The sequence below is a fragment of the Peromyscus californicus genome, unplaced genomic scaffold (genome assembly GCF_007827085.1).
Source record: "Peromyscus californicus insignis strain IS unplaced genomic scaffold, ASM782708v3 Scaffold_8__1_contigs__length_139910024, whole genome shotgun sequence".
NCBI lineage: Eukaryota > Metazoa > Chordata > Mammalia > Rodentia > Cricetidae > Peromyscus > Peromyscus californicus.
Window position 1 is genome coordinate 81,566,148 of NW_026294606.1, and position 8,738 is coordinate 81,574,885.

The 8,738-nt window shown below is 47.7% G+C and overlaps 1 long non-coding RNA gene across 1 annotated transcript; it reads right to left on the reverse strand.

The window, feature by feature from the left end:
* Positions 1-357: 357 nt before the first annotated feature.
* Positions 358-4,298, reverse strand: LOC128104179 (uncharacterized). The gene is made up of 3 exons (XR_008215900.1): positions 3,929-4,298; positions 2,772-2,898; positions 358-1,864 (listed from the first exon to the last, which is right to left on the reverse strand). It is a non-coding gene; the product is annotated as an uncharacterized LOC128104179 (long non-coding RNA).
* Between the last annotated feature and the right edge of the window lie 4,440 nt (positions 4,299-8,738).

Consider the following 8,738-nt stretch of genomic DNA (forward strand, 5'->3'; position numbering starts at 1 on the left):
GGTGTGTCCATGTGGTAGTATACAGGTCATTCAATGCAGTGTGATATGGAAATATATGTAGAAGACAGGGAGATATTCACAACATACAATTATTTGATAATAGCCAATTATCACTAAGCCAGCTGTAGAGTATGGCTCATGGTACATGTCAACTTTCTTTTATTTGGCCTTTTGGGATGGGGACTCACTATGTAGCCCAGGCTTGCCTGGACCTTGTGGTCCTCCTCCATCAGCCTCCCAAGTGCTTGAATTATGGGTGTGTACTACCACGCCCGGCTCAGCCCAAGATACATGTTTGCCAACATGCACTAAATATAGAATGTGGTATTTATAGAATGGGATATTTGTTATTTTATAATGTGTCTACATAAATAACCTTTGAAACAAGAGGAGTTGGGCTAGGGATGTAGCCAGAAAAGTACCTACACAGCATGTGCAAAAGCCCTGGGTTCAATTCTCAGCATCGTAGCCAAAACCCAGGGCAAAGCAGACAGGTGCGAGAACACTACCCTCCCCCTTCACACACAGGACAGACCTAAGTGTGACCCTGTGATTGTTATACTTGGAGGTATCAGGACATCAGCGAGTAGGTTTCCAAGGCAACTGGGGCAAGACTAGTACCCTTTGCAAAATCAACATTCCACAGTGCAGTGAGTAACCCCTGGTCCTAGTACTTACTGGGATTCTGGGGCACTGCCGTTCAGGCAACACTGAGATCATCAGAATGCCCACAGATTTCTACCTGTGCCTGGCATAGTCCTCAGCTTCAGGCAGCAAAGCTTAGAGGCAGGATGGCTTTCAGATCCCAGCAGGTTGACCAGCAGGAGGTAGAGGCTGTCTGGGTAGTTCTAGTATTTGGGAGTTCAGGCAGGGGTTTGAGCCGATGCTTGACGTCATTCTCAGTGTGTCTCAAACACTGTCTATGCTAGGGTGCTCGGAGTGAGACTCTAGAAGCCATAGCTCTGGGTGAGATGAAATCCATGTGATAGCTGCATCCTTCCGGTGGCTGGCTCCCCAAAGTAGTTTTCAGTCCCTCCAGGATTCATTCATCCCTAAGGAGACCCATTAGGCTTCCAGAAACACAAGTGTTGGATAGAAAAAAGTCCTTCCTGAGAAATTCACAATTTGCCTAAACTTGGCACTTGTGCTAATGAACTGGCGGTACATCTCAGAGGCGACGAAAACTTACAGAGGTGATGGAGCCTTACAGAGGTGACGGAGTCTGACACTCACTCCACGGATGAGAAGCAGCTGCCGCCAGCACTGTCCTCTGTGATGCTTAAGACTGGCTGTCAACTTGGCAGGATGAAGCGTCAGCATGAGATAAACATTGGGGCATGCTTGTGAGGGAGCTTTTAGATTAAGTTCATTTGGTGGGAAGAACCACCTCAGGGGTGGGGGTCCTGGGCTCAAGGAAAAGGAGAAAGTGAGCTGAGCACCAGCGTTTGTCTTTCTCTGCTTCCTGACTGTGAATGCACTGTGCTTAGTCACCTCAGGATCCTGCTGCCACGCCTCCCCTCCATGGCAGACTGTGTCCTCTTGAACCATGAGGCAAACTAAACTCCGCCATCCTTAAACTGTTTTTATCAGGGCCACAGCAATGAAAAAAGTAAAAACTGCACATTTTATTTACTTCCTCCCAAACACTCACATACAGTCGGCTGTGAGGAGCTGGTGTCTGCAGGGTAACACTTCAGGGCTGGGGATCATTCTGAGTTTGTTCCTGGTTTGGCCAATCAGTAACTTGAAGTGTGACCTCCAAGTTCTCAATTTTCCTCAGCTGGAGGCTCTTGTTTCATAGCATGTCAGGAGAACTGAGTTCCAGGTTATTGTTATGTCAGCTGCATTCACATCAGGGTTCCTCCTGAAAAATGGTTGGTGAAGAGTGAGCCGGTGTGGTGATATTTTTGTATGGGCTCTAACAAATAAAGCTTGCCCGGAGATCAGAGTGTGGAGCTAGCCACTAGAGGCCAGGCAGTGGTGGCACACACCTTTAATCCCAGCACTTGGGAGGCACAGGTCTTTAATCCCAGCACTTGGTAGGAGGAAGCAGGAAGTGATAAGGCTGGGTGGAGAGCTCGGCCCCTTTCAGTTGGAGGATTCTTAGAGGTAAGAAGTCTTTCTAGTGGCTGGCTGCTCTGCTTCTCTGATCTTTCAGCTTTTACCCTCATATCTGACTCTGGGTTTTTATTATTAAGACCAATTAGAATTCCCACTACAAGCAGGTCAGTCAATGGAGAATGTTTTATATGTGTGTGTACGTGAGGGTGTATGGAAGTGTGTATTCATGCAGGTACACGTGTGCGTGCATGTGTATGTGGAAGTCTACCTTGGGTGTCGGTCCTTAAGAGTCATTGAGCTCATCAATTAGACTAGACTGCTGGCCAGTGAGCTCCTTCGACTCTCCCGTCTAGCCTCAGCCCCACTGGGGTCACAGGTACACCATCTCATCTTTTCGTTGCTGTTGTTTCTTTTTTATGTGGATGCTGTGGGTAGAACTCAGGTCCTGGTGCAGCAAACACTCTACCAATTGAGCCATCTCCCAGACCTGTGGGAAGCTGTATAAGTATAAGCAGAAGACTTAAGTTCTAGGCTTACCCACTGATATGAGACAAATTGGAGTTGGAAGCAGTGCAGTACCACAGTGCTGGTGAGGTGTGGATGTGAGATGCAGGCCCAGATGCTTCTGTCTGGATCAGGACAGAGGGGGCTCCCAATTCCCAAATTCCCAGAACAGCTCAGAGGAAGGAATGGCTATGAATATAACTCACCCTAGGCAGCCCTCGCCCAGGAAGTCTGTAGCAGCCTTCCAGTTGGACAGGGCCAGAAGTCGTTTCTTTCTAGAGAATGGGCAAGTCTCTTCTGTGGGAAATGGCTAGGGCAGCATCCTTTGTTCTTCTGGAAGGGAAGAAAGAACAATTGAATGACTTTAATGAGTCTTACAGCAACTTCAGCATCCGGGAATGTACAAAAGGTCCAGGAGGGAGGGAGCTACAGGGAGACAGATGGGAAGTGACCGCTGCTGGCTTTAATGGGCAGGATCTGTCCGTGTACTTTTGGGAATCTTTTTGTCAGTTTGCTCCCAGAGGTTTTCATTTAAGTTTGAGATTCAGATGTGTCCTTACCCCAAAGGTCAAAGGACACCAGTAACACCAGATGTCTATCACTTGCCCCACAAATATCATCTCAACTAAACTTCACAGTGACCTTGTAAGGGAGAGACTTGAATGATCATTTCAAAGACGAGGAATCTGAGGCCCAGAAAAAGGAAGCAGCTATTCCTTATGGGAAGAGAAGTCTACAGAGGAATTCAAATTTGCTTCCTTCTTGGCCCTTCTCCCAAGATGACCTTTTCAAGTCCAGGAGTCCTGTGCTCTCCTCTACAGCGTGTGTGAAACCATGTGTTTTTGATGGGATACCTCTCTGCACAGTTCTAGTCCAGAGGCTTATGAGAAACCTGGGGGTTTTCTTAGAAGCACCTTGACTAAATGCTAGGAGCAGTCTTCCCTGAACTCAGAATTCTGTGGGTCAGCGATGACCAAGTACCCCAAGTTGCTGCCAGAGAAAACAGGACTCCACCACCGCCATAGCTCTTTTTTTTTCTCTATTTCAGAACCACACAGACCAGCATCCCAATGACTGTGTAAACTCTGGGCTGCCTTCTTGTGCCTCCCTTAATGAAAACTTAGAGGATTCATGCTGAGCTGTTGCAGGAATGGCCTTGCTCAACCCCTCCATCAACCCTGTAGGGACTTCTTTGAAAAAAGAAAAGTAAAGAAGAAAATCAGACAAAGTGGACACTTTTTATGAGAATCAAATAGAAAGGAGCGATTTCTTCAGGGTTCACATACTCTCAGAAAAGATAAGAAAACCATTATTGTTCTGACAGGGAAGGAAATGTCTCAGGGAGGGGTGGAAAGCCACTTACCTCTCTCCCTTTCCTCTAACCACAGGGGTGTGAAGACGCTGAACTCGGTCTGTGAAGGCCCTCCAGCGTTCTCCCCATGACTTCCATTCCAGCAGATGGGGATCTACTTAGTGACCTCCAAACCTGCCAGGAATGGAGGTCGTCCCAGCCTCCAGAGCCCCTCATCCCTGTGTTGAACAGTCTCTCTGGCAGGAAATGGCTCCTGGTGCCTGATGCAGGACCCCAGCGGGGCTGCAGCTGTGCCTGCTTCCGCCTGACCAAGTCCTCAGGAGGGTTAACTTGGTTTCCTCAGCACTCCCTGAGTGTCAAAGTCCCTCGCAGACTCCTCCTTTCCCAAATCAAAACACACATGTTCTTTCTTGAGTGCATCGTTCTGAGTCTGAGCCTGCAGGGGTCTTGGATCCCAGCTGTCCCTGTCATCCTGTCTCCTCGCCGAGGGCAGGGCTCGGATGGCCTGGGTACTGCAACTTCTAGACTCCCAGCTCAGGCCCCGAAGTAGCTCAGTTAACTTAGGGTCATGAGACATTTTTGGACTTGCTCCCCAAAATAGCCCTGGTAACTATTTTTTGGTTTCATGCATCTCTGGGAAATTGAGTAAAAACAGAGACTGGATGTCTGTTTTCTAGTCTGTGTCGTGGTTTGATTTCTAAAGGTGAAAGACAGTAACATGGGCTGGGAGGCAGCTCAGTGGTAGAATGCCTGAAGATTTATCATGAGGAACAGAGGTCCATTCCCAGCACCCACATAAAAAGCTGGGTGTGGTGATACACGCTTGTAATCGGAGCCCTGTGACAGGAAGATCGACGAGGCTTATTGGTCAGCCAGCTTAGCCTAATTGGTAAGCCTTGGATCCTAGTGAGAGTCTCTATCTCAAAAACCAACATAGAGGCTCCTGAGGAATGGCACCCGAGGTTAGCCTCTAGACTCCTCACGCACAGCCCCCCCACACACATACAGTGCTCCTGCACACACAAAGTCGTTGTGTTATAATTTGTATAAAGTTAAAAATCATTAGCAGCATCGTACCTTATTGTGGTAACGTTGACATAGAAGATATAATTAATTACCCTGAAATATTAACGTTTCATGACAGCAGGTCCCATACCTGGAGTGATGAGTGATAGGAGGCAGTGATCTGGATAGTTGATAAGGAGTATTACACATGTCAGCGGAACATCCCATGCTTATTCTTTCTCTCTGTTTGTGTGTATGTATGTGTGTGGGAGTGAACGAGATGTATGTATGTATGTATGTATGTATGTATGTATGTATTCATGTGGGTGTGGGTACCCATGCCTATAGGTGCCTACTTTCACATGGAGTTCAGTTGGCACTGAGTATCTTCTTCAGTCTTTCTCCACCCTAATTTTTGAGACAGGCTCTCTCATTGAACCTGGAACTCATCAGTTGATTAGAATGGCCTGTCACTGAGTTCCAGGAGTCCCCTTATCTTCCTGCCCCCTCTGGCTACCAGGGCTGGGGTTTCTGACGTGGACCACCATGACTGGCTTTACATGGAGCCTGGGGATCAGATGCCTTGATTGCAGGTACTTTATCAACTTAGCTGTTTCCTCAGCACCATCTATTGTCTCTTCTAATTCACAGGTCATCGGCTACCTGCAGTGATTATCTGCCATGTGCCTGGCTATTCTGGCCTTGGCTGGGTCCTTTACTTGGTTTCCTGAACACACTGGGTGTTCTGGGCTCTGCTCTGGTTCTGTGTGGAGCAGAAAACGCTCGGCATTTACTCCTGGCCTGTGAAATATAAATTATTGTGGTGCTGAATAGACCCTTTGAGCGTGCTGTCAGTGATGGTCCAGGGCTGGACACCCCCACTTTAGGAAGAAACCAGTGACAGCATTCCAGATTTTGCAAGCATCTTAAACAGAGGAAATTCCAGTGTGCCATGTGAAATCCCTTTGCAGAAAGAAGCAAGGGGCCCATACTGGTGACTTACCCTGATAAGGAGCTTGAAAATTCAGAAGCAAAAGAAACGGAGAAGGATCGTGACATAAAGATGCTGTGTGATCACCGGCTCTCGAATGGCAGTCCCTCACTTCGTACACTTGACCCCACACCACAACAGGCTGTTAGGCACCTGCTGTTTTAAAAAGCAAACATTAGCTTTCAGAACAGGGGTGCCCTGGAATGGAAAACTTAAATTGTTATCTAATTAGTGTTCATAAATGAGGTCTGAGGTTGCAGGCAGTGTGAGACTCATCATTGCCTCGTACAAATGCATGGAAGTGAAAGTGATTGAAGAGCTGGTGCTGCAGCTGTTGCTCGCTTGGTAGGATGCTCCTCTGGCACCCACACAACCCTGTGGTCAGCATAACTCAGCTGTGCCATCCAGGCTCCTGCCTGCTCCCTGTCTGGGAGCCCATGGTTTCCTTTCGTTTGCAGTGCTGGGAATGGAATGGATGTAAAAACAAAACAAAAGAGCAGTAGCAGCAGCGACAACGAAAAAAATGAGTGTGGAGGAGCTGGGGAGGTGGAGACGGGAGAGTCCCTGGTGGCCCTGGGCAGCTAGCTTAGCCTGCGTAGAGAGTTCCAGGTCTCAGGGAGAGAATCCTTCTCAAAGAACAAGGCAGAAGACTCCTGGAAAATGGCCTCTGAGGCGGACCCCTGGCTTCACAGGTGCACGGACACCTGCGCCCACACACTTGCATGCACCCCCATAGACTGTATGCTGAAGTACCATGGGTGTTTTTTTTTTTTCTGGAAATCAAAAGCCATTTTTTAATGGAATATTTGGAGGAAGGTTTCATTGACCCATATACAAATTACAATACACTTCTAAGTCAACCCTCTCCCCTCACATGCCAACAAACAGATTTCATTCCCATGCTGTGGGCTGTAGACTGAAGCCAGCAGCTTCCTGTGCAAAGTGGCTACAGCTTTGCTTAGGAAGGAAGCATAGTCTATCAGCAAGCCTGGGTGGTCACAGATGGCTGGCAGCAGAGCCCTGGCTTATGGAGACCACTGCATTCCCCCCTTTCGGAAATTCATTCTTTTCTAATGATTATGGAGGGGAAATATGAGTCAGGTACTGTGTGGCAGTATGCTCAACAGAAGCTCTATAATATCGCCTTGCCCAGTCATCTTTGCCATAGAGCCCGCCCTCTGCTCTCTCTTTCTAATAACTAACAGGATGACCACGGTAATTCTTCCCACGTTTAAGACTAGCCAGCGAAAATACCAGTTCAGAACCCCGGGGCTGTGTAATAACTTGTCTGTCACCGTTGTGTTTCATCGCAGCCCCGTGGCTAGCTTTCATAGAGCTCAGGGACCTGTTTGCTAGGGAATCACTTAACGTGCAGAGTGATCGATCATGTTCTGTCCCTGTGTGCTAACACAATGTCACATCCCACCCCACCCCCAGATCATCTATAAGTGCATGGATGGCTGCATGGGGGTCAGTATCCCCTTTGGCAGGACTCTTTTCAGAAATGACGAAGTCAATCAAATCTAACTTTTATCTGAGATGCTGTTTTCCCATAGCAATCTTTCTCCCCCCCGCAACCCCACCCCGCCTCTCTCCCTTCTTCCATCTTTTCTCCCTCCCTGCCTTCTCCTCTTCCTCGTTTTCTCTTTCTCTTCCCTTCCTCTTCCTTTTCTCTCCCTCTCTCCTCCCCCTTTCATTGAGTCACACCTCCCCACTCACCATCAGTGGCCCATTCTGGGGTCTTATGGCTCACTGACCTTTTGTGAATGTGACTGAAGTGAGCACTTCCTAGCACAACGCCTGGAAAAGTAAGGCCCTTTCTTTCTGGCTCAGAGCACTTCAGAAACAGAGCAGACAACCTTTTAAAGGTTCTTAGTGGAAACATTATAGAGAAAATGGCTTTTTATGCTCAGTGGAGGCTTGGAACAAACACTTTTCAAAACTTCCGAAGCTGAGCTTTGTTGAAATTGTTCTCAGACACCTAGTTCAGTGCAGGGAGCCAAGAAAGCTTAAAGAGTGTAAATGGGTAAGGAGTTTGCTCTGTGCTCACCATTGAGTGTTTTGCTTACAAAGAAAAGCAATGCTCTTTAAAGGGGCTTGTTGAATGAGTTCTCCGGATAAGAGTTCTGTTTTGAAGTAGGTGACGCGTGACTTCTCTGGAGCAGGGGACCTCATACCCAGGTTCTTACACAGAGGGAGCAGGTGCCACTGCACAAACTGATCAAGACAGAGGTCAGATGTGCCGGGCACTCAGGTCATCCCCATGTACACTCACGAGGCAGCCTTTTCTGAAGCCCAATACAGCTACTCACAGCATCTCCCAGTTGAGGTGGTAAACAACTTGGGTGTTGACTGGTAGAGCGTGTCTGTGTGTGTTTATAATTAAGTCAAAGGTGCAGGGAGGAGAGAAGAAGAGGAAACACAGTTTCATTTCCCATGAACTCCCTTGAGTTGAGTAGGAACATAAGAGACCACAGTCTGTAAAATAACAGCACATGGACTTCACCAGGACAAGAGCAGAGTACTTGGCCAATGACCAGCATCCAAGTTCTTTCCGGTTGTCTACCACGTGAGCTAAAAGCTCCTCAGTGCTGAGCCAACATGTGCTTCTAGAAGTTCATCATCTCTGTTATAGAAAAAGAACAGCATCAAGGCTGGGTTACACTGGCAAATGCCATGCTTAGCTAGGTTGTGGGTTTAAGAAAAAGTTACTTCGTGAATGTATGTGGGAATCATCTGAATGTGGGGCACATCAGACCTTCATCTTGTTCAGTCTGGGTAGTGGCAGCAGCTTAACAAAGAAATGACACTTCTACCTCAAAAGACCCTGGAGACCCGATGGAGAGAAATCCAGATATTCTGTTT